The sequence below is a fragment of the Palaemon carinicauda genome, chromosome 44 (assembly GCF_036898095.1).
Source record: "Palaemon carinicauda isolate YSFRI2023 chromosome 44, ASM3689809v2, whole genome shotgun sequence".
Taxonomy (NCBI): Eukaryota; Metazoa; Arthropoda; class Malacostraca; order Decapoda; family Palaemonidae; genus Palaemon; species Palaemon carinicauda.
This window is the reverse complement of record NC_090768.1, coordinates 1,246,220-1,269,495: the sequence shown is the minus strand read 5'-3', so window position 1 is coordinate 1,269,495 and position 23,276 is coordinate 1,246,220. Positions and strand designations below refer to the sequence as shown.

General features: G+C 39.7%; 1 protein-coding gene across 2 annotated transcripts in view; it reads right to left on the bottom strand.

Moving 5' to 3' along the window:
* egh (beta-1,4-mannosyltransferase egh) overlaps positions 1–22,438 on the bottom strand; it is a 211,099-nt gene extending 188,661 nt beyond the window's left edge. The window contains exon 1 of one of the 2 annotated variants that reach the window (XM_068366407.1): positions 22,346–22,438. The gene's annotated coding sequence lies outside the window, so the exon portion shown is untranslated. Of the gene's footprint in view, positions 1–22,114; positions 22,314–22,345 lie in introns of those variants that run through there. The other variant, XM_068366410.1, reaches the window with a different exon arrangement.
* Between the last annotated feature and the right edge of the window lie 838 nt (positions 22,439–23,276).

Here is a 23,276-nt window from a genome sequence, read left to right as displayed (position 1 = left end):
AAAATATTTTTCTGGTTAATAGCAGAAAAATATTTTCTCGGTTAATAGCAGAAAAATATTTTCTCGGTTAATAGCAGAAATTTTTTTTCTTGGTTTTTTGCAGAAAAAAAAAATTCTGGAAAAAAAATAAAATTTTCTTTTCTTACACTGAACATTATCCGCCAATCGGTGACGGACAAATATCGAAGTTTGGCCTCAAAATTCAAACCTTGTTAAATACACGAAAGAAGTGTTTTAGCAAGCACATACTTGGGTACCATAAAAGAAAAAAAAAATTCCAATCGGAATAAGAAATGAGATTTGGGCCGAAGCAAAATCTATTATCGACACAGGTGAAGGCCACTAATGAAATAGCACAGCAAAAACCGTCTTCGGCGTTACGGTAATGCAGCCGTTAATTCACCCAATTCAAGGTTACAATAACAACCCTTTTTCGACACAAACACAACTGCACGATCGTCGCCTTGAGAATGGAGAGAGAACATCCACACACAGGTTGGTTCTATGGCAAAATGGTCTCGTGATGAAGGTCATTGATGCCAAAATATTTGATACAGATACTGAATGTATAAACTTGATAAATTCTACATTCAAATAATAAAAGAAGAAACAGAGAAAGCTATACATTATGCATTAATTTCTCATGACACCTGACTACCAGAAAATTGGTATCGAGGTTTTACAAACGCACTAAAATAAACTTTGTGAATAATGAGAGAGAGAGAGAGAGAGAGAGAGAGAGAGAGAGAGAGAGAGAGAAATAAACTTTGTGAATAAAGTATATACATAATATATATATATATATATATATATATATAGAGAGAGAGAGAGAGAGAGAGAGAGAGAGAGAGAGAAAGAGAGAGAGAGAGAGAGAAAAAAAAATAAACTTTGTGAATAAACACAAAGTATATATATATATATATATATAGAGAGAGAGAGAGAGAGAGAGAGAGAGAGAGAGAGAGAGAGAGAGAGAGAGAGAGAGAGAGAGAGAGAGAGAGAAACTCCCTGGAACTTGGAAGCAGACTTAAAAGGAGAAGCAACCTTGAAATATTTGAGACTGCGATCCAATGCGTACCAACGGATGTAACTTCTCCTTTCCCGGATGATGGCGTTGCTTCGGATAATACAAGAAGAAATCTTTCAATATGACACTACGAAGCACTGTCAACCAACTGCTAAACTCTATTATTCCTCAAAACGTAAGAATGTATTCGTGAGAAAAAACTTTGGATGCATTTTAGGTCGACATGCTCGTGGATAAATTTCAGCAAGGTTACTTATTCTGAATAGTCTAAGAGGATATACTGTAACTCCTCTACCCTATGCCCTTGTTACCTTATGCATCTAAAGTCATGGCAAGGGCACCTCAACGAAAGAAACCCAATAGTGCTTGCATAATGTACGAGGTAACATTATAACAGAAAAGAAAAAATTGGAATTCCCCTTAAAAGAAAAAAAACGCAACATTACAATTCACTGACTCGGTCAATCGAAGGCCTTCAATATTCTCTCATCACGTGTATTACACGAATTGTTTTCCACTTTTAAATAAAAACTTTCAATATAGAACACGGTGAAAATTGATTACTTCTACGTAAAATTAAGTCATTTGGATCTATTATCTACGATGATTACTTACAATAAAATGTCATTACTCCAAACCTTGTTTCCTTAATAACCAAATAATCTAAAGAAACAATACTTATCAAAATTAAAACGTGTTCCAGACCATACCATGCACGCAGCCGTCTCTAAATGACTTATCAATCGAAACCTAAGTAGCCTTAAAGAGAATGGCCTTATCAAATATTCACAGAGCAGACGTAAGACATAGTCAAGTTAAAGAGTGAAGGACACACAAGTTCTCACATCCTAATCATCATTGGTTCTAACAGGCCAAGGACAAAAATGTTTCCACATGCGACAAGACTCGACAGCCAATATGCATGGGATAGAATATTCGAGATCATAAAAGAATTATTCCAGGAAAAGAATACATTATGAGAAGCATATATTATATAATAGACCCACAATATCATCAAGCTGATAAACCCTACGGAACAAACGGTGCAAGGGAAACGCAATAGTATTGTTGGTCAATTTCCGGGATATTTATGGGTCTATTATCAATGAACTATTGTAGCTACACGGTAAACCCGTCAATTATGTACCCAATACAGTGCGGATGAACACTAGGTAGTAATCACGGAGGATAGCATCTCCCTATCAAAATAACTTGCTCAGAACCAGGAAGAAGAGGGAAGAACCCTTCTGGAGCCACATACGAACACACGCAATGTATACATATATACACACGTGTGTATAATGTATGTTTCATATATATATATATATATATATATATATATATATATATATATATGTGTGTGTGTGTGTGTGTGTGTGTGTAATTCGTGTAATATAACTATATGTATTCATCTCCGAAAGGAAAACTGAAGAACTTGATTGTTGTTCGTACTTCACCTAACTCATCATACTCATATCAATAAGCTGTGGGTATTGTATTAACAAGTTTCTTTAACTTTTCCTTGAATTTTAATAAATATTTTTATGCTTATCACTTGTCAGATCTCGTGATTTTTGCTCACACAAGAGTAGTGTTTATATAAAAATCACGAAAACTGACACGTGATGAAGATAAAATATTTACTGTCCTCCTGTATAAACACAAAAGGAAAAGGAAAAATATTTTAATGTCTTTTCCTTTCATGGCCATTATTGAGTGTGTGTATTTACAATAGCGTAGTAATTGATAAAATATTCCATTTCATTCACTCAACCTTCAAAAGATTATCCATCTCTTTTCAAGTGTCTATATTACTTGTATAAATATTCATGAAACAATAACCTATAAACAGGTATCTAATTACTTAAGCCTACCCCATTTCTCCAACATCTCATACAATATGTAAGGCAGTACTTCGACTTGTCATAATAACATTTACAGCTACAAGACTCTTGTATTTTCTAATTAGTTAAATTTACTATTTTAAGCAGGGGACTATCAAACTTTCAATTGGGCTACACAAGGCACTAAAAGAGCTGGAAGGCCCAGGCCTACATGAATGAGATCTATGAAGCGTGAAGTACTTACTTTTACTTTTGGGGGTTTATTTCTCGCCCTCCATCAGACACTAAAGGTCTGTTCAGGCGGGCCTTGGCGTGTGAAAATAATTTCTTTCCAGTTAATATTTAGCTCTGTATCTTATCAATTATTTCGCTAGCATTTGCATTCCGGCTTAATAGTTTTCAGGTCACTATTATAACACTTTCTAAAAAGATAAGTCTTCAGGTTTTTCTTGAAAGCTGCCACATTTTTGCTATTCTTGACATCAAGTGGAAGGTCGTTGAAAGTCTCGGTGCTGCATAACTAAACGTTCTTCCTCCTATTGAATGATTCACACTAATTTCGAATAGTCTATGTGGGTCATCAGCATGTCTAATTCTTACAGCAGCGCTGGTAGCTTGAGGGTAGGGGACCAAGCAAACGCGAAAATATTTAGGCTTATCACTTGTAAGTGCTTTGTGAGTCAACAAGCAAATCTTAAATTCAATTCTAACCTTAACAGCTAACCAATGTAGATCGATCAAGTAGATGATGATGAATGGAAAAGTATTGAATTAAAAGTTAGAGACGACTGGTGAAATATAAGAAGCCCTTTGCGTCAATAGGCCTAGGAGGAAATGATATGATGATGATTATCAGTAACCTTCCTCCAACACACTCCTTGACTCACCATTACCTCCAGCCTACCTCTGTTCTGTAACATGCAATTAAACTAAACTGTTCTCTAATATTTTCTTTTTTTGCCAAGCAGACTCTTTCGAAAATTCTTTGCCAAAAGCTATCTCAAACATCAAGACATAAAATATGTTAGGTACTACTATACTTATCTTACCAAATTGGCAGTAAGAACGTCAATATGAACCGTGTTGCCGAGAAAGTCAAAGGTTTGGCACATAAAAGCAGTGCCTGAGAGGCAAACGATTTCCCATCAATAAATTGTGGATCTCAAAACCAGAGGAAATACCCCTAAACGGCTAATGAACCTATTTTGTAGATGTCAAAACTGAACAAGAACAGCAATTTCACTCTACAGTAATATTATTTGAACTATCGCCCAGTGACTGGAGGAAAGGATGCAAAATAGTAAACAAAACAAATATTACTGTACAACAGATAACGCTGCCTTTGCTAGCCTACAACAATCCTTATCATTACCTCATAATTTACTTAACCTATCATATAACACAATAGATAATATCCATTAATTCATAATAGAAGACAGCTAATAGCCCATCATAATAAAAGCTATAATCAAAGTATGTATGCACTTAGTACGGCAATATAAAATTTTAACCAGCATTCAAAATTGTGATAGAAAAATTAAACACATGGGTAGACACAAAACATATATCCATGAAAAGCACGTGTAGGCTATCATGAGTGTTTATCATTTAAATACAAAGAACCAACTTAGGTCTAACTGCTTCACTCCTAGCACCAAGAAAATCCTTACCTCTGCCTAAGAGTCAGTACAGTATATATTTACCCTTGCACCGTTCGTAAATATGTATTTAGGTATTTTTATTCACACAACCTTTTTCTTGCTAATAAAGTTTCTTCCATGAAACTTTTCCCAGAAATGCTGTTTACATGTAACAAAATTATTTACTTAATCTCCCCTTAATAATGGGACCAAATACAGTACTGTACAGTATCTACAACAAGTGGAGCTTTTGCTGATTTTAGCCTAAATTTTGACAGCACTGCTTATCAAATCCATCTTGTGATGTCAATTGTATATTACACGATCTCAGCAAAAAGCCAATCTTAATTTTGAATTAAGAGACTTATCAGCATCCCTTTGATACAGTTCAGCTCAATGCACTTATGAGTTCAGTTAGACCAATCCTTAATGTAAAACCAAAATTCTTACTTACTGATAAGAAGACTGTTAGTTCCCATAATATAAGTGCGCTTTGATATTTTTCAGTGTTATTTAGGAAGGGGGGAGGTTGCGAAGCTAAACACCCCTGTACGTCAAGACACTGTGATTCAAGTCGGTTCTCAGATGGGGTGCGTTAAGTTAGTACATATCCTCTTAACTTCCTTACATCTCAAGCACACGAGCAAACAGTTGTCATAAAAATGACAAAGTTGGAGATAATTTGTATTTTTTCTAACAATAAAAACCTGAATCCTTTACATACGATAGAGTAACTGCGAAGCTGGAGAATACGACAGTTAAATTTTTATAACAGTTTAAACAGTGGCAGTGAGGAAGAACGCCCCTGACTTTCTAGGGTGTAGGTGATAGCGAGAAAGTAAAGGATTCACATCTGTATAGTTTGGAAAAATTTTATTTTCATTATAAAATAAATTTTTGAACATACTTACCTGGTGGTTATATATATAGCTTACGTCCCTGACGTCACGGCAGAAAAATTCAAAACTCGCGCCAATCGTCGATTGGATAGCCAGGTGTGCTACCTATGCGCCTTTGGCGAGGTACCCAGAAACCATTCCATCGGTATTCATATCTTCCATGCCTCTAGTCTCTAGAGGGGAGGAGGGGGGGATTTTAATTATATATAACCACCAGGTAAGTATGTTCAAAAATTTATTTTATAATGAAAATAACATTTCTAAACACAAGACTTACCTGGTGGTTATATATATAGCTGATTAACACCTTTGGTGGAGGGTTAGAGACAGCCAATATAGTTGGAATTCTGCTTAAGAGTTTTTTAAATACAAAACAAACTTAAGGGTTCGTACCTGATAAGGAAGCCGACTTCAATGATACTCTGCCATTATGTCTGCTTCCCTCATGAGATCCAGCAGTCCTCTCAGGGGGCTGAAGATCCATAGGAGCTGCCAACCGGTGATCACACCTCTTTGTGACAGAGCCTCCTCTAATACCCATTCCGAAGCGGTCTCAAGGAACAAAAAAGACCACCTGACAAAGCAATGATTGCGGAAGACTGTCGCAATCTCCACAAGACAACCATAAAAACACCAAATAAAAGTTCCAAGAGGAGAAAAGGTATTAGGATTATGAGAAAGTAGTGGCGGATCCTTCTCCCACTACTGTACCCGCTGCTACAAACGATCCCAGAGTATATCGGTCATCATATAGAGTCTGGACATTTCTCAAATAGTGTGAAGCGAACAAAGATTTACTTCTCCAGAAGGTTGTGTCCATAATGCTTTGCAATGAACAATTTTCCTTGAATGCCACTGAAGTTGCCACAGCTCTTACTTCGTGAGTCTTGACCTTTAAAAGACTACAGTAAAGTCTGTCTCACTGCAATGAGAATGAGCCTCTTTAATTAGAAGCCTGATAAAGTATGACAGAGCATCCTTGGACATTGGCAAGGAGGGTTTCTTCACCGAGCACCACAGTGCTTCAGACTTGCCTCTTAAATTCTTTGTTCTAAGTAAAACTTGAGGGCCCTTACTGGACATAAAACTCTAACTCATTTCCAACCACGTCCGCCAGGTGCGAAATCTGAAAGGCCTTAGGCCAAAGTTGGGAAGGGCGCTCATTCTTAGCGAGAAAACCAAATTGTAATGAGCAGATTGCTTTACTGTCCTGAAAACCCACAGTTCTACTAAATGCATGGACTTCACTAACCCTCTTGGCTATTGCCAGACTAACCAAGAAAAGGGTTTTCATCGTGCGGTCCCTCATAGATGTAGAGTGCAGGGGTTCAAACCTGTCACTTGTCAGAAATTTTAACACAGCATCCAGATTCCAAGCTGGTGAATCCTGGTGCTGTTGTTTTGTTGTCTCAAAGGATTTAATAAGTTCTTGTAGATCCTTATTATTTGAAAGGTCCAGGTTTCTGTGCCTGAACACAGTCGTCAACATACTCCTGTATCCCTTGATAGTTGATGTCGAAAAACTTTGTTTCTTTCTCAGGAATAAAAGGAAATAAGCTAACTGAGCTACAGAGGTACTGGAAGAAGAAACAGAGTTGACCCTGCACCATTCCCTGAAAACTTCCCACTTGGATTGATAGACTCTGATGGTTGAAGACCTCCTAGCTCTTGCAATCGCTCTAGCTGCCTCCTTCGAAAAGCCTCTAACTCTTGTGAGTCTTCCAATAGTCTGAAGGCAGTTAGTCGAAAACTTTGGAGATTTTGATGGTGTCTTACCAAGTGGGGCTGTTTGAATAAATCTACTCGCAAAGGGAGGCTTCTGGGAGTGTCCACCATCCATTCCTGTACCTCTGTGAACCATTCTCTTGAGGGCCAGAGGGGGGCTATCAAGGTCATTCTGGTCCCTTTGCTTGTCACAAACTTCTGTAGTACCTTGTACAGGATCTTGAAAGGAGGAAAAGCATACACATCTAGATTTGACCAATCTAGCAGGAATGCGTCCATGTGTACTGCCTCGAGATCTGGCACTGGGGAACAATATGTCTCTAGTCTCTTGGTCTTTGCAGTCGCGAACAGGTCTATATAAGGGCGACCCTTAAGTTTCCAGACTCTTGCACACCTCTAGGGGTAGAGTCCACTCCGTGGATAGGACTTGCCCTTTCCTGCTGAGACCGTCTGCCAAAACATTCTTTTCCCCTTGAATGAACCTTGTAAGTAGAATCACTTGTCTTTCCTTTGCCTAGATGAGCAGGTCTCTTGCCGTCTCGCAAAGGGAAATCGAGTGTGTCCCTCCTTGTTTGGCAATGTAGGCCAATGCCGTGATGTTGTCTGCATTGACTTGTATCCCCTTGTTCCGTATCGACCCTTCGAAGCTCTTCAGGGCCAAAAGGACTGCTAGCAGCTCCTTTTGATTTATGTGGAAAGACTTCTGAATCTCCGTCCACACCCCCGATGTTTCCAGTTTGCCCAGTGTTGCTCCCCACCCCAAGTCCGAGGCGTCGGAACCCAACACAAGGTCTGGGCTCTTTAGCTCTAATGAGCAACCTTCCTGAAATTTGATCGGGTCGTTCCACCACTGAAGGCAGTGTCTCATTGACATCGGAACACACATTCTCCAAATCCTTCTCCTTGTTCCAGCAAGAGTTGAGGTGAAATTGGAGTGGTCGAAGGTTCAGCCTTCCCAGAGACGAACTGTTCTAACGAGGAGAGAGTCCCCAACAGACTCATCCACTTCCTCGCAGAACACCTCCGCTCTCCTAGGAACGCACGTATCTTCTTTAGTGCTTGCTCTGTCCTTAAGGGAGACGGAAAAGCCCGAAAAACTTGACACTGAATCATCACTCCTAAATATAGAATCTCTTGAGATGGTTTCAGTGAAGATTTGTCTTTGTTGACCAAAAGACCAATTTTCCGTCAACTTCAATGTTGTCTGAAGATCCTTCAGGCAGCGATCTTGAGAGCGAGCTCTTAAAAGCCAATCGTCCAGGTACAGCGAGGCTCTGATGCCCCTTGAGTGGAGCATCCTTGCTACATTGAGAATAAGCCTTGTAAAGACCTGTGGGGCGGCGTTGAGGCCATAACACAGGGCTCGAAACTGAAAGACCTCTCCTTGGAATACGAATCTCAGAAAGTGCTTGAACTTCAGATGAATCGCGATATGGAAATGGGCATCCTGGAGGTCCAGTGATACCATCCAGTCGCCTTTCCTTACCACTGCAAGCACTGACTTCATCGTCTCCATTGAGAACTTGTTTTCTGGATAAAGTTGTTGAGAGCACTTACGTCCAGAACTGGACGCCATCCCCCGAGTTCTTGGGAACCAGGAAAAGGCAGTTGTAATTGACTGCCAGTCCTGTACTTTCTCTACAGCTCCCTCTCCAACAAGAGAGACACTTGTAGCTGTAATGCTTGCCTCTTTAATTTCTCCCTGTACCAGGGAGAGAGATCCACAGGAGTCAACCTTAGAGGGGGTTGTTTTATAAAAGGGATCCTGTAGCACTTCCTTAGAAGCTGGACTGACCAAAGATCTGCACCCCTCTTCTCCCATGCCTGCCAGAAGATGTTTAGTCTGGCTCCTACTGCCTGAAGGCGAAAGCAGTCAGACTCTGCTTCGCCCTGATCTTGCTCCTCTTTTCTTAGTTCCACTTCCATCTGATCTAAAGTTACCTTTAACAGAAGGCTTTCCTTGAAAGGGCTGAGAAAACTTTGGAAAAGGAGCAACTTCTTTAGGTTTGCGGCTAACGAAAGATGATGGCAACACTTTTCTTGCCATCATCGAGACTAGGTCTGAGTGGCCTTCTGCGTTAACGAGGAAGAAATCTCCCTAATAAGATCTTGTGGGAACAGTGATGACGACAGTGGAGCATACAACAACTCAGATTTCTGAAAAGATGAAACCCCCACAGACCGAAAAGAACACAGCTGGGCTCTCTTTTTGAGAATGCCGGCTTTAAAAATTGCTGCTAATTCATTCGTCCCGTCTTGCAACGCCTTATCCATGCAGGACATGACGTGGATTAGGTTCGAAAAGTCCCCTTCCTTGAGCGTAGTCACCTTTTTGCCAAAGGCCCCCAGAGTCCAATCAAGGAAGTTAAATACCTCGAAGGCTCTGAAGACACCTTTGAGCAAATGGTCTAATTCAGAGGTAGACCAAAACACCTTAGTCTTCCTCATGGCCGATCTACGTGGAGTGTCTACCAGGCTTGAGAAGTCTCCTTGGGCAGAGGCAGGAACTCCCAAGCCGAGAACCTCTCCCATATCTTACCAAATACTAGACCTAGAAGCCAACCTAGTAGGGGGAAACGCGAAGGCCACTTTCCCTTTCTCCTTCTTGGCACCCATCCAGTCTCCTATTAATTTAAGTGCTCTTTTTGATGAACGAGAGAGCACCATTTTAGTAAACAGAGACTTCTTAGGATTCCCTAGAGTAAACTCCGATGGAGGCGATCGTGGAGCCACGGGAATAAAAGACTCTGGGAACCCAATAAGAAAAATCTTCATAAGCTTTAAGTCTACCGAATGACAAAAAGATTTAGAGTCCTCATCTTCAGATAACTCCTCAAAGGGTTCGGAAGGCGAAAGAGGAATATCAGCTTCTTCCTCCGATAAAGTCTTGCCGCTCCTTGGAACGCTCGCGATCCACGCGATCATTTAAGAAGCGTTGTTTTATGTTCTAAGTCCTGTCTGGATGCTTGCTGTTCTACATCGCATACAAGAGGACGCTCGATGTTACGTACTAGAGTACGCTCACGCTGCGAAGAACGCTTGACGTCACGCCCCGGAGAACGCTCGCTTCTGCTGAACGCTCGATGGAGGACGCTTGCGCTCTGATGAACACTTGATGTGAGGACGCTAGAGGTCACGCTCGACGTCATGCCCTGGAGGACGCCTGACCATCACGTTCAACGTCACGTCATGGATGACGCTCACGTTCTGTTGAACGCTCGATGGGAGGACGCTCAAGAGCATGCCTCGCTGAACGCTTGAAAACGCTTTCAGCAGACGATCACTATCACTGCTAAGCGCATGAACAGCACCTCGATTAGGAGTACGCTCGACTTCCTGAAAGCCTGAGTGCTCAACCTCACGTGTAGAACGTTTAATTTCTCGTTCATCTCTGTGCGCCGCCGCATGGTCAATGCGTTTAGAAACTTGATCAACAAGCGTTCGCCGACTCTCTGCCTTGTGCCCTTTAGTGTTAAGAGAGGATTCCGTATTCTGGTAGCTTTTCATGAAAGATGAAAGCTTCTGCTGCATTTCTTGCAACATTTTAAAATTAGAATCTTGCGAAATACTAATTGCAAGCTCATCCTTTCTACCGGTCAAAGACCGCTTAGAGCAAACAGCAGGCGAGATCCAGTCTGAAGGAGGTGAAGGAGCATGAAACGATGTCACGCCCAGTTCGGGTACTGTAATTGCTCAACAGCAGAACTATTTTCAAAAGAATCTAAAGTCCTAGCAGGACGCTTGGAAGGCGAGCTTCCTTCAGACAAAAAGCGTTCAGGGCTGTTCCAATGACTACAGCCTGCTTGCGATGTCCTGGAAGGACGTTGGTCAAATTTCCTCTCAAGAGGTCTAGAAGTTTGACTCCAACCTCTTTTAAGAAAATCATCCTCTGATGATGAGCCAAACATTTTAACCTCACCTTTACTACGGTAAGGGCGAACGTCCTGGGAAACGTCAACAGGAACGCCTGCTCGGGAATTAGAGCCTCTCGTTTCCTTTCGTCCTTCGACATTCCTTCTCCCAGGGGTTGGGGAGCTTAGAAGAGGTCCAGGACTAGGAGAACGACAAGCCCGAACAGGCGTACCCTCCACAGCAATAATGACACTCACTGTACCTTTAACACTTTCACTTTTCAGCTGTTTAACATCAGCCATTAAATGTGTTCTATCCGCAGCGATAGACTCTACCTTCGTACCCAACGCCTGGATAGCCAACATCATATCCTTAAGTGTTGGTTCATTAACGGTACTCATAGTGGGATCTGGAACTACCACTACAGGAGAAGGAATAGGAACAGTGACATGGAAAGAGGAATCTTTTGAAGAAAGAGAAGAACTACGTCTTACCCTATCCTTTTCTAACTTTCGTATATAACGATCGAAACTCAGCCACTCATGATCAGACAAAATAAGGCATTCGTCACACCTATCATCAAGTCTGCAAACTTTACCCATACATTTAATACATAATGAATGAGGATCAATGGAGGCCTTTGATAAACTGGTCTTACACCCACTAGCACACACCCTAAAACCACTAGAGGGGGTGGCCATTTTGAACTTTGAAAGAGAGATCAAATACAAGCAAGGGTAAAATAATCAATATCAAAACATATAACTAGAGTATCCAAACGAAAAACCAATCAAGCGAGAGTCAAAAAACCAGAATTATTGTACTTCACCAAAGGGACAGCAATAATCAGTCAAAAAGCGAGGAGAATATCCAACCAATGTTACCGCTAGCGCCGGCAGGGAAGATATGAATACCGATGGAATGGTTTCTGGGTACCTCGCCAGAGGCGCATAGGTAGCACACCTGGCTATCCAATCGACGATTGGCGCGAGTTTTGAATTTTTCTGCCGTGACGTCAGGGACGTAAGCTATATATATAACCACCAGGTAAGTCTTGTGTTTAAAAATACAAATTGCCTAAAAATCTGCATTTTGTTCCAGCACAAATAAAACTCTCATCCTTAACTGGGGCTTACCTGCAAGTGAATCAATTCCAGCTGACATGGTTTCCAAGGCTGTGCCCCAAGAGAGGGAAAGATGAAAAAGAAAAGGAAAGAGCCAGCCAATCTTCACTTTCATCCCAGTCTAACACGTAACCTCCATCCTCGATCTGATGCTAATGGTCTTGTGAGAGGAGCTGAGGCAGCTAAACCGCCTGCTCTCCAGTTAATAAAGGCCATAGCAAACAGGTGTCTAGGGACTTATGGGTCAATTGATTCCCGCACGTAATGGGGAGTGAATGTGGTCTGTCTTTTCCAGACGCCTGGCTAAAGTGCCTGCGCCCCAAAAATATTCTTACGGAATGGAGGATCATGCTGACTTCTCTGACATCATGAGTTGCAACCTGAGTTCTCCCCGGGGCAGAAGGTGAGGGTGGTGAATGAGTACAGTCAATAATTTCTATTAGCAAAGAGAGATCATATTTTTATTCACCTTCTCAAGTCTCCCCATGATGACAGAGGTGGGGTTTAGTTGCGTGTGTATGTTTAAGGTAGCGCCTCAGTGCCCTTACAGAATACAAAAGCAACTGATCAGAATCAATGGTTACTGTTCTAAAGCTCACGACCTGAAATGAAGAAAACCTGGAATCAGAAACAGATGAATTCTGGGTTTTAGCTACAAGTGCAGGGACAAAGGAGAACGAGACCATAAAACTCTCTAACCCATTTGGTGAAGGCTAAGCATGCAAGAAAACCATTTAAAGGTAAAAGTCCTGTCTAATGCAAGCATAAACAATTCAGAAAGTGCTTTTTTAAGGGACCAGAAGACCTTAATGATGTCCCAAGGAGGTGGTTTCACCTCCATCAGAAAACAGGCCGCTCAAAACTCCGTATGAGCATAGTTAGTTCTGTCGAAGAGTAAATATATACTCCTTTCAGTCTACTGATCTGGCTCAAGATTGAACGATAGCGTTCCGCCGCTGATACTGAGCAGAGCTTTTCTCTTCGGAGGTACAGTAAAAATTTGGCTATCAATGAAATACTGTAGAGGCTCTGAGAGGAAAACACCCATTCCACGACACCGACCACTGAAGATGACCCAATTGGCCTGGTTCATGGAAGTGTATCCGGACATCTATCATGCAACTTCAGGCAAAAAGCCTTTCTCTGAGAGATGCTGGATAACCTACACATGTGAAGCCAAAGCAATTCCACCAAGCTGTGGAATATCTGGATGTGTGGATGGCACAACATGTCGAGGAAACGAGGCAATTCTCTTGGAGTCTCTATTAGAAGTAGAAGGTCCAGGTACCATTTTAATTGGAGCCAAATTGGTGAGACTAGTCATACTGAGGTTTAGAGTAGTCCAGATTCAGTTCAAGACACTCCTTATTAGGCAGAACGGCAGAAACGCACAGATGTGCTGGAAGGCATCTTCAAATGCTGCTTCTGAGTCTAGCACTGGTGAGCAGTATATCAGAAGCTTCTGATTTAGTGAGGTTTTGAATAGATCAACTGTCGACGAACAACACAAAGCCTGGATCTTGTTTGTTATCTAACCCACCGATCCCCATACCCCTGCTCTGTTTGGCCGTTATGATATTCTTTTTGCTACTTGGCAAAGTTGCAGAGATACAGTACGGCTGTGTATGCCTACAGAGGCATTGTCGCTCATAAAGACCACCTATTGACTGGTCAAAAGAGGACAAGTATTGATATGGCATAACTGTCCCGACATCTAAGTGTTGTAGGAGGTGAGCTCTCCAACCTTCCTTCGGCACGTCCATGAACAGATGAAGTTTTGGTGGAAGTGATAACAGGATCTGAGCTTTAAAAGATTCGTTTCACCCAGCTACCATTTCAGATAGGGTCTGGAATCCTCCCCTATCGAAACTATTGATAGAGAAAGGACATTGCCCTGTGACCAGTGCCAATTCAGCTCCCATTGAGGGGACTGCAGGTGGAGACGATCGTTTGGAACAAGATGTTCTGGAGAGACTAGGTGTCCTAGCAACTTCTGCCAAACCTGTGCTAGCAGATAGATGGGGCTATTGAAGAAATGGGAGACACCACTCAAAACCATACCAGTCTATCCATAGTTGAAAAGGCTTTTCCAACAACAATGTTCATGTTCATAATTTGAACGATGTCTTTATCTGGGCACTAGGATAGACTTCTCTCTATTCACCATGAATTCCAGATCGTGACAGAATGTAAGCAGCTTATCTTTACGGAGAAGAAGGTTGTCCTCAGAATCTGCCAAGATGAACCAATCATCCAGGTACTGTAATAGAAAAGACAAATGCCATTGGCACATGCAAATGCAGAAAATAGAATAAAAACTCGTGAAAATTTGTGGAGCTGTTGAGACCAAAGCAAATAACTTTGAATTGGTACTGTACACCCTGCTTGCTATGACGAACCAGAAATACTTCTAGGAGTCAAGATGGATTGGGATCTGGAAGTATGCATCCTATAAGTTAATCGTTATCATGAAGTTTAATTGCCTGATCATCTGCCTGACTGTGCTTGGAGTCTTCATATTGAATGAGGTTTGTATAACAAACTCATCCCGGGCTAAGAGATCTATGACTGGTCTCCAGCCTCCATGTGCCTTCTCTACAATATAGAAGCCTGGGGAGCCATCGGCAACATCTTGGAGAGTGGCTTTCTCCAGCATGGCCTGGACTTCTGACTTCTTTCACCAATCTCTGGCAATAGGATGATGACGTCGGTGGTCGAATGAAAAGGGGGGAGGAGTTAACTTTAGTCCACTGTTCCACTCCGTGATATTGCCACTTCATCCAATGGGTTGCAGGCATCGTCCCAAAGGTGGCCTTGTAGGAAAATCAGCACCCCTAGCGGAAGCGCTGGCCTCACTTTCCTTTCCCACGTCAGTTGCATGTTTAACCCTGTCTACACTGAAGGGGCTGCTTCTGTTTCATTCCATGCCTCAAGTTGGAAAGGGCAGAACGAGAGTCCTTCTTGGTGGCCGGCTTGTGTGCCAGTCTCAAATGTCTGGAAGTGGAGGAGGACTGTGGTTGCTGAAAGAACAACTCTTGGTGCAAAAGCGAATACTGACTTGCCTTCCTCCCCGTTGACCAAAAACCCCAATAAACCGGACCAGTGGTCAATCTATGAAGAGTGGCCATCAGCATGCTCTCCATGCGTATGGCCTCAGTAGCTGTAAAAGTTATATGCTGTGCTGCTAGATGGTCTGTTGTGATGCCTGGAGTCAAGGAGGACACTGCGGGGTCAAGGGTTAAGGGCGAGGGAGGAGCCTCCCTGTGAGGAAATACTTCCTCTGGCAAGAAAAGGCGGGAGGAATCAACCTCGAGGATTTCCTTGCGCTTAAGGAATCTTTCCTCACAGAGAGCTGCACATCAACTTTGTCTAGTGCTTCCGAGGCCAAAATTGACCACAGAAGTTCTGGACACGGTTTGGTGCCCCTATGTGCGCAGCAAAATCTATCAATGGCTGCTTTTTTTAGAAGAGCAAGGGGCTCCCCTAAGACCATTCACTCGACCCATAAAGGCCAACACCTGCAAAAAAGACTTTGGCTTGCCCTCCTCGGTATCAGGGGCCTTGGGTTCAGCAGGCAGAGGAAGGGTATCGTCATAAGCATCCAAGTCTGGGTTGGAGCCAACGTCTTCCTTTTCCGACACTATACCAGGCTGGTGTAGGGAAGGTTCGAAGGATAAATGCATCTCTCGCTCCTTTCTCCATAGAGGGAATCAAAAGCAAGAAGGACTGTTCGCAGTACCCCTTGTGGGATCATGTCTGAATTCAGTCTTAACTCGCCGGGAAACTCGAGCATCCTTTTCTGGAAAGCAAGAAGCCTTGTTCTTTGTCATGGACCAATGATTCTTGCAATATTTGAGACATGAGCCTTTAAAGAAAAGTAAAATGGGCTAAGGTGGTGAACCCTTATCCTCTGAGGTGACAAGAGATTCACAATACGAATGGAATCTGTTCCATTCTGAAGGAGACTGGAGACAAAGTCATTGGAAGAGAATCAGTAGTTGTCAACGAAAGACACTATAATGAGTTCAATGAGGAGGGTCCTCCAGAAGAATGACGAAGCCGGAAGTCACGTCTCCGTCAGTATTGGAGATCTATTGGGTAAACCAGCAAGGCCATTTCAAGATTGAGGGCTTGAAGGGTATGCACTCTAGCTCTTGCAAGTGTAAAGTCTCGTCTTGAATCACGTGGAGTGAGTACAGCTGATGCTCACAAAAGTGAAGTGCTTCAGGGTACTGCCTCATCTGGGTTAAACACGCATCGGTGAAGCAAGTCTAGGCGACACGTGAAATGTTGACACGTGTCTGGGTTGCGCGAGAAGTTGAGGTGTGTCTGGCTGGCGCTCAGAGTGGTAACTCATGTACAACATATCTAACCTCTCACAGGGTGAGTACGCAAGGTGCGTGGAGAGGTAGAACTACTACTACATCCTAAGGAGAGGAGGGTTTGTCCAGTGGGGAAAGATCAGTTAGTTCTGCACATATTCAGATGTGCGCTCGGGTTGAAAGACATGTTGCTTGCCAACACAGAAAAGCATATGAGGGAGGATGCACGGAGACAAGCTAACAATAAGCATGTCTCTGCTGCTATGCTCACAAAGTGAAATAGACTAGTGTGTTGGTGTATGGCTTTGAAGAGAGGAGCCATAGAAAGAGAGAGTCTCTCTTCTCTGCTCTCAAAGGGGACAAGCCGAAGGCGTCCGGCAAAGGATCAGAAAGACTCCCCTGTGCTTCTTTTAAAGCCAGCGCCATCACAAAAAACTCCATGGAAGGGTGGGACTTACAGTCCCAAAAAAGTCCATAACTAGCTGGGCGTTGTCAATCTGTAAATCAGATGAGGCCTCTTCCTGAGATGGAAGCCCTCAAGTTCCTTCTGGGGATCAGAGGAAGAGGTCAGGATTTCTTCAACTTCAAGGATGACTCCAAAGGGGGAAGAATCCCTTTTGGACCTCTTCTTCCTCCTCCTACCATACGCAGGACACTGGGAGGGTGACCGCACCCAACAATCGTCACAAGGAGATTCCTTATTGCAGGAGTATCCTCTGTAAGTAGCTCAACAGGTGGGGATCCTTCTCTTTAGAATGCATAAATATGCTGCAATGCCATCCCAACACCAACAGGCAAGTCTGCATATCAACAGGAAACCCCACAGCAAACAATCACTTGCACGCTGGAAACAAAGAAAAACATTAGAAAGCCAAAAAACTAAAAATCTCCAGCCAATGGTAGAACGTGTGTTCTCACTGATATCTGAATTCAAAGTGAGTGCTCTGTGAGCAAGCAGGGGGGTAGGGTTCCCCATTCCCTGGCCACCTGTTTACACCGCATTATAAGATTTACTGCCATATTCTCCAGCTTTCCTAATATTCTATCCTATGTAAAGGACAAGGGTTTGTATTCGTACCAAAACAAATGGACTACCAGTATTTAAGAATCAGGAATGCTATATTTCTATAAACACAGACCAATAAATTTCCTTACTTGTTTTTGGAAAAATATAAATCCAGAACAAAATTAAGAAAATAGGGGAGAATTTACAATATAAAATTGAATACCCAAGATATACTGACATAACAGATCAGATAATATCTCCAGTGACAAAGTGGTAACACTTCATACTTGAAATACTTCTATAAATGGGTACTTCAGAACCAAGATAAGATAGCACCAATTAAAACCGCTTGTAAGGGATGACCTCATTAATGATTACAGGAGAAGCTTTTTGATTGAGTTTTTAATTGATCACAGGGGAAAAATCTCATTTTAACTCTCACAGGCATGGGTAAGATTAATTTCTATATCAATTGTAAAGTTGACTTCAGTAAAAAGTTTTGTAGAAAACAATGACAGGCTGGCACAAATTATAAAATAGATGGAGAAATATTTTTCCTGAGAGAGAGAAAGAAAGAATATCTAAAAGAATGGCACATCACAGGGATGGATACTGTATTGACTCATCTGGGCCCTCCCCTTTATGATAAAGGCAAAGTCAAATCTAGATTCCATATCTTTGTCATCCATAGTGGCCTGTCAACAAGGTATGCAATACGCAACTTTTTAAACAGCCAAATATTTCAGGAAGAACACCCACTAATCCCTCCTCATTAGCATCCTTTTCCTATGAGTATATATGGAGTACAGTATTGTACACAGTACTTAGAGATGACTGAGAAGCTACCTTTCAGAGCATGCTTGCTATATCCATTAAATTACCAATGGTATTCAAAGCCAAGCCTAATCTACCACAAAAACGATGCATGGCAACAAGAATAAAAGTGAAAATTAACCGGCCATACTGTATTCTGGAAACAATAGTTGCAAAAGCAGTTTATTCCTGAAATGAAAATGTACCTGAAAGACAAGAGATTGCCACTCAAGGTTTTCCTCATACCTAGCATTCTCACTTCTCTTTCATCAACAACAATGAGGAAATTCTATTTCTCAGACCTAACATGCTATCTCTACTCCAGCCATTTAATTTTGGAATCACAAGAGACTTAGGTAACTGGCCTTCAAGAGGTTTATTGCTACTCTTAGCACCAACCCCAACTAACGCAACGTGGACATCGGCCGGTCGTATAACAGATTCATAATTGTATATGAAATTATGCTTATTACAATATTTAAAACATAGGTGACAATGTCGAAGACAGTAAGTACACGAGAGAAACATAGCGGAGAATGGTGGAAGTTACCTTTGAGGGCTTTAACACTAAGGATCCAAAATCATACAGATTTTTATGACAAAGTTGGTGGAGATGACTTTTCTGACATGATTAACAACAACTCAATACACAAAGAAGAGAATACAAAAAACCTTTACTATTAGGAACTCAAGGATCTTGAAATACTCCATAAATGAAGATCTAGAGGAGGCAGAGCTGCTAGTTTAGAAAACTGAAAAGCTTTCTGCAGTTTTACAACCGGTACAACAAGAGCAAAGATATGGCACACAATGGAATGAGTACTTAATAACATCCTGAGGATAACAAACTGGCAACAATAACTGAAGTTGATTGAAAATTCAAGAGAAAAAGACAATACAGCTTTATACAAATGTTTTCAACTAAAGCATTAAACCATAAACCAATAACCACCAAACATTACTAAAATTAGATTAACACACTCTTTCAGATAAAAATACTAAGACTAAGTCTTGAACAAGTGGATGACATGTTGTTGCTGATGATATGAACAGTATTATTTTTATTATTACTTGCTAAGCTATAACCCTAGTTGGAAAGGCAGGATGCTATAAGCCCAAGGGCTCCAACAGAGAAAAACAGCCGTAATGAAAGGAAAAAAGGAAATAAACAAACTAAATGAGAAGTAATAAACTATCAAAATAAAATATCTGAAGAACACTTTCAATATTAAATTAGATCCATCATATATAAACAATAAAAACTAAACAAAAACAAGATCAAGAGAAATAAGATAGAGCAGTGTGCCCAAATGTAATGTCAAAAAGAGAAAACTATTCCAAGACTTTGATACACACATTATATATATATATATATATATATATATATATATATATATATATATATATATACATATATATATATATAACTTGCTAGGCCACAACACAACCATAGTTGGAAAAGCAGGATGCTATAAGCCCAAGGGCTCAAACAGGGAAAAATAGCCCAATGAATGAAACAAGGAAATAATCAAACTACATGAGATGTAATGTAATGAACAATTAAAAATAAAATATTTTACGAACAATAACAACATTATAATACATCTTTCATTTACAAAAAAAAAGAGATGGAAGCGAGATACAATAGTATGACTGAGTGTACCCTTAGGCAAGAGAACTCTTAACCCAAGACAGCGGAAGACCGTAGTACAACGGCTATGGCATTACTCAAGACTAGAGAACAGTGGTTTGCTTGATGTCAGATTGCCCAGCCCTTAGGGCTGTTTACCATAGCCAAAGAGTCTATGTAAGTGAGTTACTGTAGTTATGGTTAGTACTGTAGTATCTACTGAAAAAGAAACTATATAAAATAGTAAAATGTTAATATAATGTGACATGTTATGATAAACCTGAAAGATTTTAATATTTATGCTACCAGCTTTTGGTTTAAGTACTAAGTAGGCCTATATATCGTAACTACATTTTTTCATGCCCTATGGCCTTAAATAATAATGTAACATACTCTAAATACTTTGTCTTACTCAGAAATACTGTACAAAACATCCACTGAAAGGTAACATCTAAAAATAATTTATACACAGTATGTAAGGATTGCATTAGAAATACTGAACTTGTATAAAATATAATACAGAAGTAAAATAAGGACTGCAGACATGTATCCTTATGTGTTTAATACACAGTAGACTTAATATTACCAATTGTTATTTATATTTAGAAAAAGTGTCAATAATCAACTATTTTCATCAACTAAGAACTACACATCTAAATTCCATATAATTTCAGGTCAAAATATGGAGCAATTTACATCTCATCATTCAATACAAGAGTTTTATTCATGTTTATCTATTCATTTATTTCCTATCCTCACCGGGCTATTTTTTTTTTCTGTTGCAGCCCTTAGACTTATAGAATCCTGCTTTTCCAACTATGGCTGTAGCTTAACAAGTAGTAGTAGTAATAATAATAATAATAATATAAAAGGGTGACAATGAAAACAACTACAATAATGAAGCTGAAAGCTAGATATGTTTTCAGGAACAAACACACACAATATATATATATATATATATATATATATATATATATATATATATATATATATATATATATATAATGTATATGAGTGTGTGTTGGAACCCTTTGGCTTATAGCATCCTGCTTTTGCCCATTTCCCATTTATGAGAAAATTTAATGTATCCAAATGAAGAAACCTACATACTTTCAGTGTGACCTCTAATCACAACAGCATAAAGATGGCAATGACTAGGTTTCATTCCAGGTTGGCTTTAAACAACACCAATAATAATAATAATAATAACAACTACTACTAAGTCATTCAGGCTTAATCACAAACTTATATCAAATCTTTTACATTTACTCATAATACTTTAAAAAATTCAACAAAATCAAAAGGAATGGTAAATATATTGTTGGTGAAATCACAAAAAAGAATGAAGAACAAAACAAATCCCATCCATATTATAAATTCTAATTTACAAACCTCAAAAAATCAAAATATAAACAACAGTAAGAAAATATGAAATGTTTAAATGTGAACTAAAACTACAGCAAGTTTTAACTATATAAATATAATGTTGCCCATAAAATATTAATAAATCTGCCATACCATAGGACTAGAGAATATACATGATGGCAATTGCTTAGCCTACCGTTTGCCCATACATTTATCATTAGACTAGAACGAAATAAAATTTAATAGACTACCTTAGGCATGGGAAGCAAATAAAATCATCATCAAAATCACTAGATCGCACTATAAGTTTTTTTTTTTCTCGTCCAAAAGGAGTGTAAAACTAGGTAGGTATAAATATACCTACATATAATCTTGACATAAACAACCTGGTCTACCATAGATCACAACAATCGGGGATGCGAGCGCTAAAAACCACGCTTAGCGAAAACAAAGTCAGTCAACGTCGTTATTATTCTTGAATATCTTAAAGGTTCATTACTTACATAGTTCATTTCCTTCCCTCAATGGGCTGTTTCCCTGTTGAACTTGAGATTTTAGGATCCTGCTTCTACAACTAGGTTTGTATCTTGGCTAATAATATAAAAAATAAATATATACTGAATAATAGTAATTATGCCATAGTTCGGATTATAATTATTCTACAATTCATTCTAAAATTGGGTGGCCACACCTACCGTAAAAAGCCTACCTCAAACCTTCCTGTTTTCCCCTTCAGAGCCACCCTACCTCCCCCACCAAAACCCGTCAACAAACTCACTCGAATCAGATTCGGCGATCACATCACTTTCACTCAAAATCCAGACTTTAAAGGTTTCTTCTTCACAAGAACACTTAACTAATCCTTACCTATAGTATCCGGACAATTAACGATAAGAGGATAAGCCCAATTATGGCTTCGAAATTGTTCTTTTAAGGTTTCCCTCTCCTTAAAATGCCGGCATTAGCAGCCAAATCCTGACACATGCCAACGCTTCGCCTCACTTAGGAATCATCAAAATGTTTCTTGGTAGACTGTATTCCAAAAGGAAACGATTCATCAACACACGGGATAAAGATACTGCAAGATAACAGACTAACCTTAGGCCGAAGCACTTGCAACCATCCTTACAATTTCCAGTCACTTCATCTACTGAAGAATTGACGGAGTCAGGGTTGCCATGTCGGCCAACTCGAATTATTGTACGGCGATAGCCAGATTATGGTATTTGTCTTGAAATTATGGTACAAAAATGTCAGAATTATGGTACACTGAATCCTAATTCATCTTTATATATATATATATATATATATATATATATATATATATATATATATATATATATATATATATATATATATATATATATATATATATAAGATGATAACATATTCCTCTTAGGAATCTGTATGCTAAAATACAGTATACATGACTGTAATGTCGAGAGTTTACAAGAAAGATTTCTTTATTAAAAAAAGACATTTTCCCCAAGACCCACGTGTCTTCATAGGATTGCTTTTCCCTTTCTATATATATATATATATATATATATATATATATATATATATATATATATATAGCCTATATGTACGTATATGTAAATATATATATATATATATATATATATATATATATATATATATATATATATATATATATATATACACACACACACACACATATATATATATATATATATATATATATATATATATATATATATATATATACATATGTGTGTGTATGTGTATTAAACAGGCTGACCTAAGACTTAATAGTTTATATATGACATATCTTTTATTGTTGTTGATGTTTTCTAGACATATTTCAATCTTATTTATTTCCTTGCTTCCTTTCCTCACTAGGCTATTTTTCCCGGATTTAGCCCTTGGGCTTATAGCATCTTGCTCTTCCAACTAAGGTTGCAGCTTAGCTAGTGATATATATATATATATATATATATATATATATATATATATATATATATATATATATATATGTATATATATACATACAGTATATCAAATATAT